This window comes from Grammomys surdaster, unplaced genomic scaffold (assembly GCF_004785775.1).
Source record: "Grammomys surdaster isolate TR1022 unplaced genomic scaffold, NIH_TR_1.0 126133, whole genome shotgun sequence".
Classification (NCBI taxonomy): domain Eukaryota; kingdom Metazoa; phylum Chordata; class Mammalia; order Rodentia; family Muridae; genus Grammomys; species Grammomys surdaster.
In genome coordinates, this window is record NW_021620941.1 from 3,745,219 (window position 1) to 3,762,891 (window position 17,673).

The following is a 17,673-nucleotide window of genomic DNA, read 5'->3' on the forward strand; positions in this document are numbered from 1 at the left end:
CCCCCCCCCAGGGCCCCCTGCCATTGTTTTAGCTGAATTAGGTCTGTGCCTCCCTGCAGACTGTAGACAGAGGCCCACTTAGTCAGGAGCCCATCTCCCTGATTCAGGCAAAGGCAGGCAGATGCTGAAGTCCTGGGAGAGGTTGAGATCCCTCCCACTACCAGCTCCAGCACTAAGGCTGCTGCAGAGCCCTGGTGTGAAGGCTGGGGTCCAGAGCCAGCCTGAGAGCCCACCTGGGGACCAGGGTGGTCTGAAGTGTGGAGGCTGTTGCCCAAAGCAAAGCGTTTGTTGGGCTCTGATTCCTTTCCCAGACAGTGGTAAGACCTACATATACCACAGGCAGCCTTCCAGGCCCTGCAGTCTGAATGATGGGTCCGTGTGTGTGTGTGTGTGTGTGTGTGTGTGTGTGTGTGTGTGTGTGAGAGAGAGAGAGAGAGAGAGAGAGAGAGAGAAAGAAACATAGGACCAGCCTTCAGCTGAAAAGAAAGAGAAGATAGCAGGTACCATATGTGTATCTAGTGCTGAGTCCTTTGGTCTCTCCTGGTCCCCTCAGACCATATGTCTCCATTGTACATATGATCCCCGGGGCTCACAGCTAACATGAGGACTTCAGAACTGGGTAGTTGGCACACAGTTTTAATCTTAACACTTGAAAGGCAGAGGTAGAGCTCTGTGAGTTCAAGGCCAACCTGGTCCAAGCTAGCCAGGGACACACAGAGAAACTCTTTCTAAAATAACAACAACAAGCAAGCAAACAAACAAACAAAACAATACAACAAAAACAAAGATCTGGGGAAAGGCACAGGCTAAGGGTGGAAGCTAAAAGCTGGGATTCATTTTCTTCCCTGCCTCTCTGGGCCTCAAAATAGACCTGCCCTCCTGATGAAGCTTTCCTCTAGCTCCACAGAAACACTGTGCCCAGGCTGAGCCCAGGGCGGGGTCCTTAGGAGCTGACTTGAGCAGGACCTTTCTCTAGCCACTGCCAGGACTAACCACAAGTAGTGTTTGTGGTGGCCTCAGCCCCAGCCCACTGCTGAGGACCGACTCCAGCTGGCCTCCAAGGGGTCCATTGTCTGCCTTCCCAGGCTGCTGAGTCTGGCTCCTAGATATCCGGAGTGGGAGCAGAAGGTGACCTGGGGCAGAGGTGGAGAACTGAACGTGGACTGTGAGGCTTCAGCCAATGCAGGGACACCTCAGTGTCCACTGCCATCTTGAAAGGAAGAAAAAAGACTTTACTTCAGGACAGGATGCTGGGGTAGCCTGAGAGCAGGCTCAACCCAGTGTGCTTGTGTTCCCCCCCCCTCTCTCTCACACACACACACACACACACACAGAGAGAGAGAGAGAGAGAGAGAGAGAGAGAGAGAGAGAGAGAAAGAGAGAGAGAGAGAGAGAGAGAGAGAGAGAGAGAGCTGTCAACTGCTATGAGCAACCACATGGCCACAGGAAGCATGGGAGAATACAGCTCAGAGTCCCTCACTGTACCAACTGTATGCTCAGACATAATTAATTTCAAGGAAGTCCCCTACATGCCATTCTGAAGAATTCGCTCACAGTAGGATAAAAAGCCTTTCTGTGGCATGCTCCTGTTATATCCTGTTATTTTTTTCAAACTTCTGTGGTCACATTTTGGGTTCATTGAAGAAGTCAGTGGGCTTCTTCAATGGCAGGAAACAGCCACAGCCAGGCTGTGTCTCCACTACTGCATGCTGTTACCTCTCTGGTTCTTCTATACCTAGGCTTCCTGTGGGCTCTTACTCTCATAGTAGCCAGCTCATTGATACAGTTCACACACCATATAATTCACCCTTTGGTGTGTGTGCATGTGTTGGTAAGTAGGTGTGTATGCAGGTGTGGAGACCAGAGGCCAACCTCAGGTGTGGTATTTCAGGTTCCATCCACTTTGTTCTGTTTTTTATAAGATTCATTTTATTTGTAGAGGTGCGTGTGTGCTTGCGTGTATGTGTGTGTGTGTTTACACATGTGTGTAGGTGCTCATGAGAGCCAGGAGAGGGCGTCAGATCCCAGAGTGTGAGTCACAGGCAACTGTGATTTCCTCTGATCCTCTAACAGAGTGGTAAGGTTTATAACTGGGCAGAACTTGCTGTCTGCCTCCTGACTGAGCACCAGCTGTGCTGTGCCTCTGCCACGTGCCTTCCCCACCATGGTAAACTGAAACTAGGAGTAAAAGTAGGAGCCAAAGTAAGCTCTCTCCCGACCTTAAGCTGGGCCTGTGAGTATTTGCTCACATCAAATGTGACGGATAGAGATGCATCTGGGGTGCAGGGAGCCCAGACTCCAGTATCACTTTCTGTGGACCATTGTGGGGAACAGGCAAGCCATTGAAAGCAACACCATCATTTTACAGTCCCACCAGGAGACACCATTTCTCAGAGTCTCACTAACACTTGGTAATCTCTTCTATGCTGGTCACCCCGGCAGGGTGAAGTGCTATCCCATAGTGGGTTTGATTTGCCTTTCCCTAGTGACTAAGGGGCTGGGCAATTTTATAGAGATCTTTTTTTTTTTTTTTGAGAAATTTCCAACTGAAATCTTTACTCATTTTTATATTGTCATGCCCATCTTTTAAGCATTTAAAAATTTTTATTACATTTTATTTAGAGGGGACACACTCATGCACAGACATGTGTGGTGGTCAGAGAGCAGCTTGGAGGAGTCAGTCTACTCCTTCCACCATGTCGGTCCCAGAAATGAGCTCAGGCTCCCCCAGCTTTCATCCCACCAGCCCCCCCCCAGAGTTTACTAGTTTTGGCCTCTCATGTGTAATAGTGTGATCTATTTCATATTTTCAAAGTAACCCCATTGTTGTGTTGGTTACCAGGCAGAGATTTAATCCAGGACTAACAGGCACTTACACCGTATTTTCCTAGCCCTGGGAAGCAAGAGGGGTGGCTTGGTGATGGGGTTGTGCAGACAGGAGATTCAAAGAAGTATCACATTGGAACTTAGAGGGAAGGGATGGCTGTGACCACTATCTTAGCCATTCTAAGGCTGTCAGGTCACAGCTGGCTGTTGGGCCCCTTGCTAGTACAAGTTGATGGTTTTCTTTACTTTGTTCCCAAGAATACACTAAAGCCTACCTAATAGACAGCATCATGCCACTCGACATGAAAAGGCCTGGAAGGACTTTTTGATGACCCAAAGAATTAGAGGGGAAAAAACAAGTCAAATCTAGAGATTTGTACATCCGTCAGCAACTGAAGGATAAAATGGTAAAGATTTGGGTAAGATCCTCTGGATCCATGTAGAACAGCCAAGCATGTTATGTAAAACAGCCAGGCATCCTGTGTGCACCTATAATCTCAGCACTGAGTAGACAGAGAGGCAGCTCCCTGGGACTCCATGGCCAGCCAGCTTTCATGGTGAATGAAGTTCAGGCCACTGAGAGCCCTTGTCTCAAAATAATAATAAAGACATACAATGCTTGAAGAATGATACTTGAGGTTGTCCTCATGTCTCCACACACATGGGACACACACACAGAGTCTTAGTTAGGGTTTCCATTGCTATGAAGAGACACCATGACCAACGCAACTCTTAAAAAGGACAACATTTACTTGGGGCTGCCTTACAGGTTCAAAGGTTGAACAGGCAGCCAGGAGAAGGGTCTCAAAGCCCACCTCCACAGTGACACACTTCCTCCAACAAGACCACACCTACACCAAAAAGGCCACACCTCCTAATAGTGCCACTCCCTGGTCTAAGCATATTCAAACCACACACACACACACACAGAGTGACTAGCAAGGCCAAGTCCTGTTGGTCAGCAAAGATCAGAAATAACACAGATGGCCAAGAAAGAGGAGATGCTGAGGGCCAAGAAGCCAGACTAGAGAGGAGACAGCTCTGGAGGAATCAGCATCCCCAAGTTGAAGTACAGGCCAACAAGTGTTATTTAGGTAACACTTTGTTACCTAAATAAAAGGCCTAGCCATAGGTAGTTCTGCCTGCCTGTAATCCCAGCACTCAGGAAGTAGAGGCAAGAGGATGAGTAACTGTAGGTCAGCCTTGGCTACATAGCAAGTTCAAGGATAGGTACTCTGAGCTACATAAGACCTGAGCAAGAAAGAGGAGAGAGAGGAGGGTGGGACTCACGCGCATCACAGAATGAGAGAGAGAGAGAGAGAGAGAGAGAGAGAGAGAGAGAGAGAGAGAGATAAAGAGACAGAGAGAGACAGAGAGAAACAGAGACAGAGACAGATATACACACAGAGAGAGATATATAAACAGGAAATGAGCCTTTGAAAGTTTTTTATTGGGGAATATTTTGTTGGACTTGGGAAACATCTCCACAGAAGCAGCAAACTCCCACTGATGTGGAAAGGCCTCCACCTCTTTCTGAAGCCCAGAAGCTGTATCGCCTCCCGTGTCTGAAGTCTTGATTGGCCATCTTGATCCATTTTATTTCCATAATGGTTTACATGCAAAAGTAGAGGTGTGTTACGTTGTTCATAAAGAACAATGACAAACAACTTCACCGCTTGAGTGGGACTGTGAGGGTCAGGTCGCTGCGCTGAGCAGGGCAGCTGGATGCTAGCTGTCACTGCCACCCTGAAGCCATGGAAAGCCTAGAGGAAGAAGGAACATGAGGGGCCTCCACTCCATGCTCAGGAGGGACATGGACAGAAAGGAAAGGAGGGGGCTGAGAGCAGAGATTTGGTCAGTATCTGTCACTCCCCTACCAAGAACCACAGGGTGAACTTTGGCTGGTCACTTCACCTCCCTGCTCTGGATAGAGATAGGACAGGGGTCACCCTGCAAGCCTGGTAAAGACGACAGGACAATGGCTGTGTGAAGTGCTTGCTGTGGTATAGTATCCACCTCTACTCCCCACCCCATCCTATTATGTAGCCCTGGCTGGCCTGAAATTCACTATGTAGACCAGGCTATCCTTGAACTCAAAAGATCTGTCTGCCTCTGTCTCATAAATATCGGGATTAAAATGTCCACCATAACGCCAGGCAGGCCAGGTTTAGCTGGGTGTTTAGCTTGTGCCCAGCAACAACTGAGACTTGATGTCCATTGTGTATTTTCCTTGGCTTGCTGGGACAGGAGCCACCTCTGCCAAGGCCAGAGCCTTATCCCAATGAGGATTCAGGAAAGGGGTCGGGGTCACGCAGGTCACTCCATCCTAAAAGTCAAAAAAAAATCCATTATCATGTCCACTTTACAGAAAGCTTGAAAATTTACCATATGTCGGTCTAACACTTCTATGTTAAATTAATTTCTCAATGATTGTTCTTGTTGGTGCCAATGAAATAGAATCAACATAGTCACACACACACACACACACACACACACACACACACACACACGGTCTTAGTTGGTTTCTATTGCTGTGATCAACATCAAGACCAAACTGACTTTCTCTACATGGCTTGCTCAGCCTGCTGTCTTAGAGCACACAAAGCCACCTGCAACCACAGTGAGCTGGGCCCTCCCACGACCATTATTAATGGAAAAAAAAAAAAAGCACTGAAAGAGGTCGACACATTTTCTCAGTTGATGTTCCTCTTCCTAGAAGATCCTAGTGAGTGTCAGGTTGACAGAAACCTCACCAGGACAGCATCCTACGGTCGACCCTAGCGCTCTGAGCACTCCAGGAAAACGGTCTGACACAGAGCTATATTCCTAACCCTCCTTTACATTTTTTAAATTACTTTTTAAAAAAAATGTGTATGAGTGTGGATTCGTGCAAGTGAATGCAGTTTCTCAGAGTCTGTAGGCTTCGGATCCCCCAGAGCTGGAGTTACAGGTACCTGTGAGCCACTCAGCATGGTGCTGAGACCTGAATCCAGGTCCTCTACAAGAGCAAAAATCTCTTCTTAACTGCTGAGCAGTCTTACCAGCCCCTCAAATTTTAAACTACATTTAATTAAAAACAAAAACTGGGGAAGGTACATACATGCCATGCTGTGTGGAAACCAGAGGGCAACCTAAGATAGCTGGTTCTTTCCTTCTACCCCACAGGCTCCTGGGATCCTCCTCTCAGGATGACAGGGCCAGGAGTGACTGGTTGGACCCTCGGGGTCTATGGTACAGACCCAGATGCCAGACCCCCTGCGCTGGATAGCCTCGGCCACTAATGGATCCCTGAGTGGCCCTGGAGCTCCCTACTAAGCTGAGGCTGGTATGACGCCCTGAAAGCTTCTAGGTACACTGTTAAGTCCTGTTTCCCTATCCTTGCAGTGGCTTTGGGGTCACATGGTAGAAGCTAATACCTTGCTGGTTTGAACTCCTGTAAGCAGCGGATCGCAGAGAAAATTGTTTTAATTTCTGTCCAACTGGGGAGCCAGGCCCTTCTCCACCTGGGTTCCAGAACACTGAGAGGCCTGCACTGGTCCCTGCTGTGTCTGCCTGCCCTGCAGAGCCCTCTACCAGGACGGTGGCTGGTTCTTTCATCCTCCCCTTTCTCTGAGGACGGGCACTCCGGAAACCTTAGGCAGGACCTCGAGACAGCAGGGAACCATGTTTCTGGGCTTTCAGGGACTTGTTAAAGCATAGGCCAGTGTGTTGCCAAACGGTGCCTGGTGCAACAGAAATCTGCTTCCTGGGTCCTCCAAGTGGGTGGGGTCTGGGGGAGAAGCTGCCCTTCTCGGGCCTCTACTTTGTGGCAGGGGCTGGTGCTGGTTACCTCAGACACACACTGCCCTCCCCCAGCCCCCAACACGGAGAGACAGCTCACCCTGCTTTAGGTACACAGTTCAGCCTCCAAGCACTGTTCCAGCAGAGGCTGAGAGGCTCCCAGTGCAGACATCACCTCCCCTGTCCCTGCTCTTTGGAAGATATTCCTGCGTAGAGAGACATAAAGGACAAAGACAGGAAGAGAGAAGGGGTTTTCAAATGTTCGGAATGGGATGAAAATATAGGACAGAGGGCTCAACCTCAAACAGGTCTGTCCTGTCTAAGGAGGTGACATCTAAGCCACAGCTTGGGAGAGTGCTGCCATGACCCCACATGGGATTCTGTAATTAAATGTGGGCTCACAAAAACGTGGCCACAGTAAATGTTTATGGATGCAGAATAACCAAAACTGAACTCAAACTCAACAGGTCATGAATTTGAAGCTAGGTGTCGGCATCATGGGGCATTTGTGTGACCTCGCTGCAGCCTGGTTCTGGTCACGCAGCAGGCACTCGGTGCCTTGTGCCTGGTCTCACCACAATGTGCCAGTGAACACCGCTTCAAGCAACTCAGCCCAGATTCAAGCCGATTCTGAAGCTATCACAGTCTTTACTATCCTTACAGTGTTGACTGTTCTTATAGAAACGGGTTAATTACAGAAAACAGAATGTATTTTTTCTGCCATCTTTTCTCAGCATGCATCGGTATACCTGTGTGTTGTGCTGTGTTAGAAAGTGTGCTTTAAAAACAAAATAAAACACCGAGCTGCTGACGACTTTGACTTAAAACAAAAACCAACTAAATGAATTTTGACTGGAGAGTAAGACAGACTTTCCAGCAGTTTCTGAAATGGCTCTAAGCACATCTCTGCCATTCTGTACTGTGTTCCACACTGCTCTGCAGTATTCTTAGCACTGATAAATATATAATTAAAATGTTAGTCAACGGGGACTAGAGAGATGGCTCAGCACCTAAGAGCATGTCCTGCTCTTGGGATGGGTGTGGAGGGAGGGCAGGTCAGTTCCAGCACGCACGTGGTGGTGTTTGGATGGGAATGTCCCCTATGGGTTCAGATGTTTGAACACTTGGTTTCTAATGGGTGGTACTATTTGGGATGTCTAGGGGGTGTGACCTTGTTAGAGGACATGTGTCAGTGTGGCCCAGCTTTGAGCTTTCTAATACTTGAGACATTCTTAGTTCACTTTCTCTGTTTCCTTCCTGTTGTTGGAGATGTAAGCTGTCAGCTATTCCTGCCACCATAGCTGCATCATGATGGACTTTTACCCTTTGGAACTATGAGTCCAGATAAACCCTTCCTTCTGTAAGCTGTCTTGGCTATGTTATCTTAACAGAGCAACAGAAAATTAATCAGGTTGAGTGTGGAGGTGCACTTGAGAGGCAGAGGCAGGTGGATCTCTGTGAGTCCAAGGCCAGCCTGGTCTACAGATCTAGTTCCAGGACAGCCAAGCGAGATCAAGAGACCCTGTCTTAAAGAGAGGAGTGGGGATAAGAAAGAGGGGTCGGGGAGGGAGGGAAGGCTGGTTAACTCATACAGAAAGATTCCTCAGAATTGCCTATAACGCCAGTCCCAGGAGAATCTGGCACCCTCTTCTGGCCTCCACAAGGACTTGCACTCACATGTGCAGACACCCCCCCACACATACACACATATAATTAAAAAAGAATAAAAACAAACCTTAAAAAAAAAAACAACTTGATCAACTCTGAAAAAATGTTGAAAGTGCTTTCTGTCCTGTGGTGTGAGTCAGGGAACATTTAATTCTTTGTATGAAACAAGCAGGGACTGACATCTCATTAGCATGCAAATTTGCTTTCATCTTTAATAAATGGTAAGCTTACATGTATGCCAAAGCATTGGCTGGGGTTTTGTTGTTGCTGTTGTTTGTTGGCTGATTGGTTGGTTGGTTGGTTGGTTGGTCTTTTTTGAGACACGTTTTCTCTGTGTAGTCTGGCTATCCTGGAACTTGCTTTGTAGACCAGGTTGGCCTCAAGCTCACAGAGATCCACCTGCTTCTGCCTCCTGAGTGCTGGGATTTAAAGTGTGCACCACCACCACTAAGCCAAAGCACTGTTTTTAAATTAATTTCTTTATAATGTATCAGTTAATCTTTTATTTAAATACCAATTTTATATACTTATACGCCTGGAGTTGGGTTAGTTTTCCCAGGTGAAGCAGGCTTGTGTGTAGTTAGGAAGCTGAGTCTGGTCTGAGAACTAAATGTTAGGAAAGAGCTGGCCATTCAGAGCACATGCAGACAGGAGGCCTGTGTGCCTGAGTGCAGGAGGCTGGGGCGAGAGAGGAGATCAGGCCAGGCTATGGGGGGCTTACACAGGGTACCAGTGGGCTGCTGTTTGCAGCCCACCAGGTAGAGGTGGTAAACATGCAGCCAGGATGGCAGCCTTGGGCACAGAGCAACATGGAGAGAGTTGAGTCTGTGATGTGAGTGTAAGTTGAGGAAGAAGGGATGTGTGGGTGGGCTCAAGTGTGCACTGAGTAAAGGCCTATTCCTGGGACGATGTCTGCACTGCAAGCTTCTTACTTCTTCCATAGACTGGAATGTTTCTGGAGCTTCTGGCTAGGTCTGACACCAACATGCAGGATAGCCTGCAGGCAAACAGACTAGCCCTCCCCACTCTTGAAGTACAGACAGAAATGGCTGTGTGATGTTGGTCACTGTTCCTCTCTGGTCTATCATGTGCTGTGCAACTAAGCTAGGCATGTGGACACACACGAGTCATTTGCTGTATTTAAGGCACTTTACAGTGGCCCAAAGTGTCTCATCAGCTCTGCAGATTCCACGGGAAAACACCTTTTCCCTTCTAGTGCTGAATTTCACTAATGGATTGCCTTGGGGCTTCAGGAACCTTCCAGCATCTCCTTTCTCTCTCTCTCTCTCTCTCTCTCTCTCTCTCTCTCTCTCTCTCTCTCTCTCTCTCTTTGTGTGTGTGTGTGTGTATAGAGGGCAGTTGTTTCAGCAAGCACTCTTGCTAAAGAGATGGTGCCCACATGCTAAGCCCAAACTCTCATGGAAATGCTAGTTGACAAGTAAAGCCCCCAAAACTCCACATCAGACCCAACTGGGCACTGAGGGTCCTCCACTGTGGTTTTAAATGGTAGATCTTATTGAAGACTTGTCATTGGCTCTGTTTCATGGAAAGACCAGTAGGCCTTGGTTAGAAACACAAAGAAACAGAAGGCTCTAGAAGCTTAGTACCCTGGCACGGCTCTAGGCATTACTAACGCCTGCCTCAGGCTCCTGTCCCTGAGGCAGGTACACAGAAAGGGAGCAAACACCATTAGGGACATGTAAGGGACATGTAAGGGACATGTAAGGGACATGGTGAGCCTCAGTCTTCCTACCTTGAGCATATTGTGAAAGACAAGTTGGGGTCTGTGCCTGAGCACGTGGGACCAGTATGAGCCTCATTTCCAACATCCTCTTCCTCCTCGTGGGCAGCTGACTAGATTCATAAGACAGGTGAAGAAACTAAGACAGGTCCTGGTTCCTTGACATAGTGGCCAGTCAGTGTAAGAGATTGCTTTGCATGAGCAAACAGAAGGATAAACAAGTGAGACATTTCCAGTGCCCCCACTAAGTCCCTTCGAGAGGAAAGGATCCCCAAAGAAGAGAGCCCCCAAACCCACTGAAGCTGGAGGCTAGGGCATATGAGTGGCCACTGGTGTGTCAACTCTGGCCTCTAAATCATAGTCACTGTCATGGAAGCTGAACTTGGCTGACTCAGAGACCCCTTGGCCCACCCTGGAGCTCTTGATGCCCAGCCCATCAGGCTGGTCTCTCCTGATCTACACGGATGTCCTTTTGTCCCTCAGTGGTCCTAGCAGAGACTCAACTTCTCCCTGCTCTCTGCCCCAGAGGCAAGCTCTAGCCAGGCTGTCTAATCAACCAACACACTTCCTCTGAGTCTTCCCTAGTCTCCTCCTCCATCTCCTCCTGTGTCTACCATCTCCTCCTGGGCCCCCCAGCCTCCGTGTGCCCTTATCAGCCTCCCTCTACTCTCTCCAGGTTCCACCTCTTCTTCACTAGCCTCAGCTTCCTCCAGAAGATAGCCCTGTTGCTCTGGGCTGTACAGTCTTCTGTGACTCCCCTGACATTTGTAATGAAGACTTCTTCCAGGGAGGCTTCCTGGAGGAAGTGGTTGCCAACCTGAGGCAAACAGACCTTAGCCAGGCTGCCGTCTCAGCACCTGCTTACACCCAGACACAAAAGCACCTCAAGGGCAGGATGGCTGGATGTGAAGGAACAGGGGCAAGCTTGTAGAGAAGCGTCCAAGCCAGACCTGCCAGGACACTGAGAAGATGGGCCACCTAGTCTCACAAAGATGAGGAACAGCGACTTCCTGCTCAGGTCACTGAGGGGGTTCTTGTGACAACTCTGACCAACCTTCGAGCTAAAGAGAGCTTTAAAAGTTGAAATATTGAGCTTGGTGGTGGTCACGCACACTTTTAATCCCAGCACTCCAGAGGCAGAGGCAGGAGGATCTCTGTGAATTTGAGGCCAGCCTGGTTGTCTACAGAGGCTAGTTCCAAGACAGTCAGGATTATACAGAGAAACCCTGTCTCAGACCAAAAACATTAAAAAAAAAAATGAAAAATAAAAATCCAAATGCCTGTACTCTCAGAACGCATGAGCCTGAGGTAGGAGGATTGCAAATTCAAGGCTAGCCTGAGGTATGTTGGGAGATCTAGCTCAAAAGAAGACGGGAGGGGGGACTTGGTGGGGGCCGTGTCAGAGGCTAGAAAACAGCTCAGTCAGCTACAGCGCCTCCTCTGCAAGCATGAGGGACCCCACAACCCCACAACCCATGGTTCTTGTTTTGTTTTTTAAAAAAGAGCCAGGCTTGGTGGCACACACCTTATAACCTCAGCACTGGGAAGCAGATGGATCCCTGGGCTCACTGACTAGCATAATCCACAGGCCCCAGGTTCCAGGGGGGACCTCTTTCAGAAAACCAAGCGGACGGTGAGGACTAACACCTGAAGTTAACCTTTAAGCTCCACACATGCATACATCCACGACAGCATGCACACTCACAGAAGGAAAGAAGAAGCCTGAAAGATCTAGAACATGCATAGAGACTTAAAAACCCACCATCGACAACAGGGGCTTACAAGAAAACTGAGCAGAGCACAGTATTGCACACCTTTGACCCCAGCACTCAGGAGGCAGAGTCAGGAGGCTCTCTGTGAGGACAAGGCCAGCTTGGTCGATAGTGTGAGACCATGTCTCAAAAAACAAACCACCACCACTACCAACAACAATGCCTCCCACAGGCTCAGGTATTTGAACTCTTGGTCCATAGTTGGTGGTGTAGCCTTCCTGGAGGAGGAGGGATGAGAGTCTAGAGTCTCATGTCACTTGAGTTTCTTCTCCTGATAAAGATTTGACCTCTCGGCTTCCACTCCTACCACCTTCCTCACTGTCACAGATGCTCTGTGGAACTGTGAGCCTCTCACCTAGAGGCTGCTTGTGGCTGTGGTGCTGTATCACAGCCACAGAACAGTAACTTGTGCGCCCACTGAGCCATCTTGCCATGTCCTTTAAAAACATTGGTTCGTGTGTGAGAGAGTGTGTGTGAGAATGTGTGTATGTGTGTATGTGTGTGTGTAAGTATGTAAGTGTATGTACATTTGAGTGTGTATGAGTGTGTGAGTGTGTATGTGAGTGTGTATATATGTGTGTGAGTATATGTGTGAGTTTATATATATGTGTGTGTGTAAGTGTGTGTGAGTGTGTATATGAGTGTGTATGTGTGTGAGTGTGTGAGAATATTGTGTGTATATATATATATGTATTGTGAATGTGTATGAGTTTATGTATGTTTGAGTGTGTATATGTGTGTATATGTGTGTGAGTATGTGTGAGTGTATTGTGTGTGTTAGTGTGTATGTGTACCACAGCATGCACATAGAGGTCAGAGGTCCACTCATTTGTGGGAGTCTGTTCCCTCTTTTACTGTGTGGGTCTCAGGGATTGAACTCCTGTCATCAGGCCCCCTGACAAGCGTGTGGACTACTCAAGCCTCCCTTACTTTTTGTTTTGTTTTTGAGTTGGGATATCACTCATAACCATATCAACCTAGGCTGGCCTTGAACACACAGCAATCTTCCTAACACAGCTTCCCAGTGCGGGGACAGCAGGTATGAGCTACTGCACCTGGCTTAGTTTTTCAAATAAATAAATACAATAAAAGACAAGTTTGTACTATCACATGTGAACACAACGCAACAAGAAACAGCCAGGTAAGGTGGCTTGAGAGGCTGAGGCAGAAAGCTCGTGAGTTCAGGGCCAGCCTGAGGTACATAACAAGTCCCCGCCTCAGAGTGTAGATATTAATTTAAAAAAATGCTATAAAAGACAACATAACAAATTCATAAAAGAACTGACTAGAGGTGTCCTGGAGAGATTCTTGGTGAGGGAGATCACTGGCTGCTCTTGCAAAGGACCCAGAATCAATTCCTTGGACCTACACAGTGGCTCAAAACTTTCCATGACTCCAGTTCCAGGGGATCTGACCTCCCTTCTGACCTCCACAGGGACCAGGCACACACCCAGTAAACAGACAGACAGGCAGACATGCAAGTCAAAACATTCATACAATAAAGGTAAATAAAGACACAAAATTAAAAGATAAATAAATAAGACCGGAACAGAAGTGCGGTGGTGACTGGACAGTGACTGAGGTTTACGGTGAGGAGATGCAGAGGCCGAGGACTTAGCTCAGTGCTGGAGCGCTGGCCTAGCATATACAAGGAGTTGCATTTGCTCCCCCATGGTACAGTAAGTCAGTGTTTAAATAAACTAATACTCTGGGATTTTATTTCTGACCCATTGGTGATGGTGCTGTAGACATCTAGATTTTGGTGTCTAGTCATTAAATCACAGAGCTGTGAGCTTCGAGATCAGGTTTTCGTAGGTTGTTCACCAGCCTGTGTTCCATCTGCCTTCAAGGACCTCACACCCAGAGTCACACAACATGGCCACTTAAGAACTCAGGGGCCTCCTCCTCTCAGGAGTTAAGAGCCCCCAGGGCTCCTGCAGTCTTTGAAATTGGAGAACCAAAGCTGTGGATATCATGGGCTCAGCCACCAGTGTAAATCCTTTCTGTGGCATCGTGGGCTGATTCTCCTGTGACTCATATCCTCCCCCCTCTCCTCCTCCCTCCCTCCCACCCTGCCTCCCTCCCTCCCTCCCTCCCTCTCCTCTCTTCTGAGTAATAAGTGATTAAAAAAAGGAATGAAAAATCAATCTAGGGATGGTCAGAGAATGGATTCAATTCAGCCAAAGAAAGAATTAGGTTAAAAGAAGATAGGTCAAAAGGAAATATCCAGGTCCAGTGATAAGGCTCAGACACCAGAGATGCTTGCTGCCAAGCTCGGATGCCTGAGTTCAAGCCATGAATCCCACGTGGTGAAAGGCGAGAAGTGACTCCCAGTTGTCCTCTGATTTCCATGTGTACTCTCACTAGGTGTGTGAAAATGCTTTAAGTGTTTATGAGCTGAAGAGGTAGCTCGGCTGTTCAGAGCACTTGCTGCTCTTGTGGAAGACTCGGGTTAGGTTCCCAGCACCTACACGGCAGCTCACAACCATCTGTGATTCCAGCTCTGAGAGATCTGACACCCTCTTCTGATCTCTGAGGGCACCAGGTACACACATGGTAGACGCACATACATACATTTAGATTAAACACTCACACACATAAAATAAACCTCTAAAATACAAATTTAAAACAAAATATCCAAAATGCATTTCAGAGAAGCATAAAATGAAGAGATTGCAAAAAATATCAGACTAAAATGATGGGGTTTAACTGAACCTCAGAGAGAGGGGAAGTAACCAGAAACAACATTTACGGGAAGCTTCTTGCAGGGCGGTGGTGGTGCACACCTTTAATGCCAGCACTCAGGAGGCAGAGGCAGGCAGATCTCTGTGAGTTTGAGGCCAGCCTGGTCTACAGAGCTAGTTTCAAGACAGCCAGAGCTACACAGAGAAACCCTGTCTTGATAAACAGAGGAGGGGGGGGAATTTTGTGGGCTGTGGGTATGGCTCACCAATAAAGCCCTTGCCTAACATGTATGAGATCCTGGGCCCTATTCCTCAATACCACAAAGACAGAGATGGTAGCCAGTGAGTTATTCTCTAGAACTGATAGATGCCAACAAACTATGAGTTTAATAGAAATGAAAATAATCCAGACCTCAGTCTGTCACAGAGAGGCTTTCCAGAGCACCATGGGTAAACAGGCAACAGTCCTGTAAACAGACAGTAGCCACATCAGCTCCAAAGCAAGCTAGTTAGATGGACAGCAGACATCACAGAAACCCAGAGGCTTAGAGCCACTGAAAGAGCTGCCCTTCCAACTGGATGGCCATTACTAAAAAAGTCCCTGGCTAGAGCAGAAAGCCAGAAGCTCCAGAGCCCAAGGACAGAGCCTGGACATGGTGACAACAGCCTGGTGCTGGCAGGGGTCACAAGAGGACAGCAAGGTTGGGATGTGAGCCGCTGAAGGGTGCAGCCAGGCACACTCACTGTGAACTGCTCTCGGGGAGGCTGCAGTAAGGGAGGGGCCAGGCTCTGCTGTCACAAGCTGAGAGTGGTAGCTCAGAATATGAGCCCAGATGAAGGTTTGGAGGAGAATGCATTTGGTGTTGGATTGTGGAAATTGAAAAAAAATAAAAATAATCTTGGCCACTGGCACCCAGAGGCAGAGGAGTCAGGACAGCCAACTCCTAAATAACAGGAAGGGGATAAGATACTGCACAGCAGGCAGGCCGGGAAAGTAGCGCACCCCAGGCAGGAAGGGACAAAGATCATGAAGAGGGCCAGACTGGGTAGGCAGTTCCCTTGGGGCTGAGCCACCTGCAGACTCCATGGATAGAGAGGACCTCCCTGGCTGTGGCAGGTGACCCAAGTTAAGAGTAACAAAGGGCAGAGTTTTCACCAGCAAGGCCTTTCCCCTTATCTTCAGTTTCCTGGCTATCACCATGTCTCCTGCAGACATTAACACAAGCAGCACTACGAAGGGAAACCGAGTCATCCAGGAGCTGAAGTTGTTGAGCAGGAGGAGGAAGGGAGAGATGGGGGTACCAAGCACTCCATCCTCCTGCATGCCTGCCTTCCAGCTCCACTTCCTCTCATGTGCAAGGTGCCCTGAGATTAAAAAAAAAAAATTAGAGAGAGGGAGGGAGAAAGAGAGAGAGGGAGAAGGAAGGAAGAGAGAAAAGGGGGAGAGAGGGGGGAGAGTCTCAGTCCCACATTGAATACCAACAGCTCTGTCCCACCCTCAATCAGGGCTCCCACCTCCAAAGTTATACACACAGCCATTAAAAAACGCAGTGACTCCCCCCCCCTGGTGTGGAGAGCCCCCAGGACTCCCTGGGGTCTGCTAAACCTGATCAGAGGCTTGCTGGCTCCCTCCTGCCGCCTCCCTGCCTCCCTCACGGTGCTCCTGCAGCAGAACCTGTGGGCTGAGGCTCCTCCGGTGTGTGACTCACCTCCTCCCTCCCCCCTCTCTGAGTAAATGTCAAGTCGCATCGGTTACCCCCTCCCGCAGCACCCCCCCCCCCAATTTTGGCGGCGCTGTTTACCTCGCCTAGATCAATCGGTATTCTGGGAGAAAATAGAAACCCTCGTAGACCCAATTAATGAAAACCAGGCAACTGCATCCCCGCTTCAAATCCACTCCCTAGGCAGGCAAGGGCGGTGCTGCCCTTGCTTTGGGAAGGGGGGCAGTGTGGGCTGGTGGGGGCCCCATCCTGGGCCTGGGTCAAGCTGTCTTTGTGGGACCTGGCAGATGAGAAGCCAGGCACCTCCTTGGTGGGCCACGGAGATGGGGGTCCATGATGGGACGATGAAGAGCGGGCCAGTCCGAACACACGGAAGCCAGGAAGTTGGAGGGTTCATCTGGGTGAAGTGCTGGGTGGGTCCCTACCACGCTGGGGGGCTGGTCTATTCCTCACCCACTGTGTCCCAGGAACCACGCTGGGGACCCAGCCCTCACCCCAGGTGAAGTGGATTGACAGCCAGGGGCACCAGATCTGGCTATCACCCAGGCAGGACTGCTACTGGCTCTGTGACCAAGTGGCTGACCCTTCTGTTTATCTGTAATGGGACAACACACATGTGCCTGTCAGACGCAGATGGGTGACATTCGAGAAGATGCAGGGGCCCTGAGGAAGGTCTGCCTTCACCACTGCCAGTCTTGACCTCATCAATGGGAGATTCGTCTGAAGGCACATGTCCCCACTGCCACAGAACCATTGGGAAGGCCCTTGCCCAGCCTCAGGAAGCTGTGCTCTGGTGCCTGGGACCTCTCCTGAGTGCTCTGGGAGGTTGAGGGCCATGACTTCCCCTATATGAAAGTGACCTGACTCAGGGGGACAAAAAGGGTCTTATGGTGGGTCACCCTGTGCCAGCATGTGGCCTTGTCCTGCCTGGCCCTTTAATCTAGAACTGTAGTCTTGGTGTTGTGATCATTCAAAAGTTCCCTCTCAGAGTCACTGTGGCTGGCACAGGATTTTGAAAAGAGGAAAGCATTCCTTCCCAATCTTGAGAGTACCCAAACAACTGCTTGTGTGCTCTGTGTGTGTGTGTCTGTCTGTCTGTCTGTGTGTCTGTCTCTCTGTCTCTGTCTCTGTCTCTCTCTCTGTCTCTCTCTCTTTCTCTGTGTATGTCTGTCTGTCTGTCTCTGTCTCTGTCTCTCTGTCTCTTTGTGTGTGTGTGTCTGTCTGTCTCTGTCTCTCTCTCTCTGTCTCTGTCTCTCTCTCCCCCAACTCCCCACAACCAGTACCCAGCATCAACCCCAGGAGAACTGTGCACATGCTGAACAAGCACTCAGCTATATCTTAGCTGCTGGCTGATCTCTCTGGGCTTTTCTTTACTTCTTTGTAAAAAATAAATAAATAAACAAATAAATAAATAAGGGAGGGGCAGTTGGATACTTCCCATAGCTGCCTCCAGGAAGGGAGGGGACTGTGCTGGGTAATGT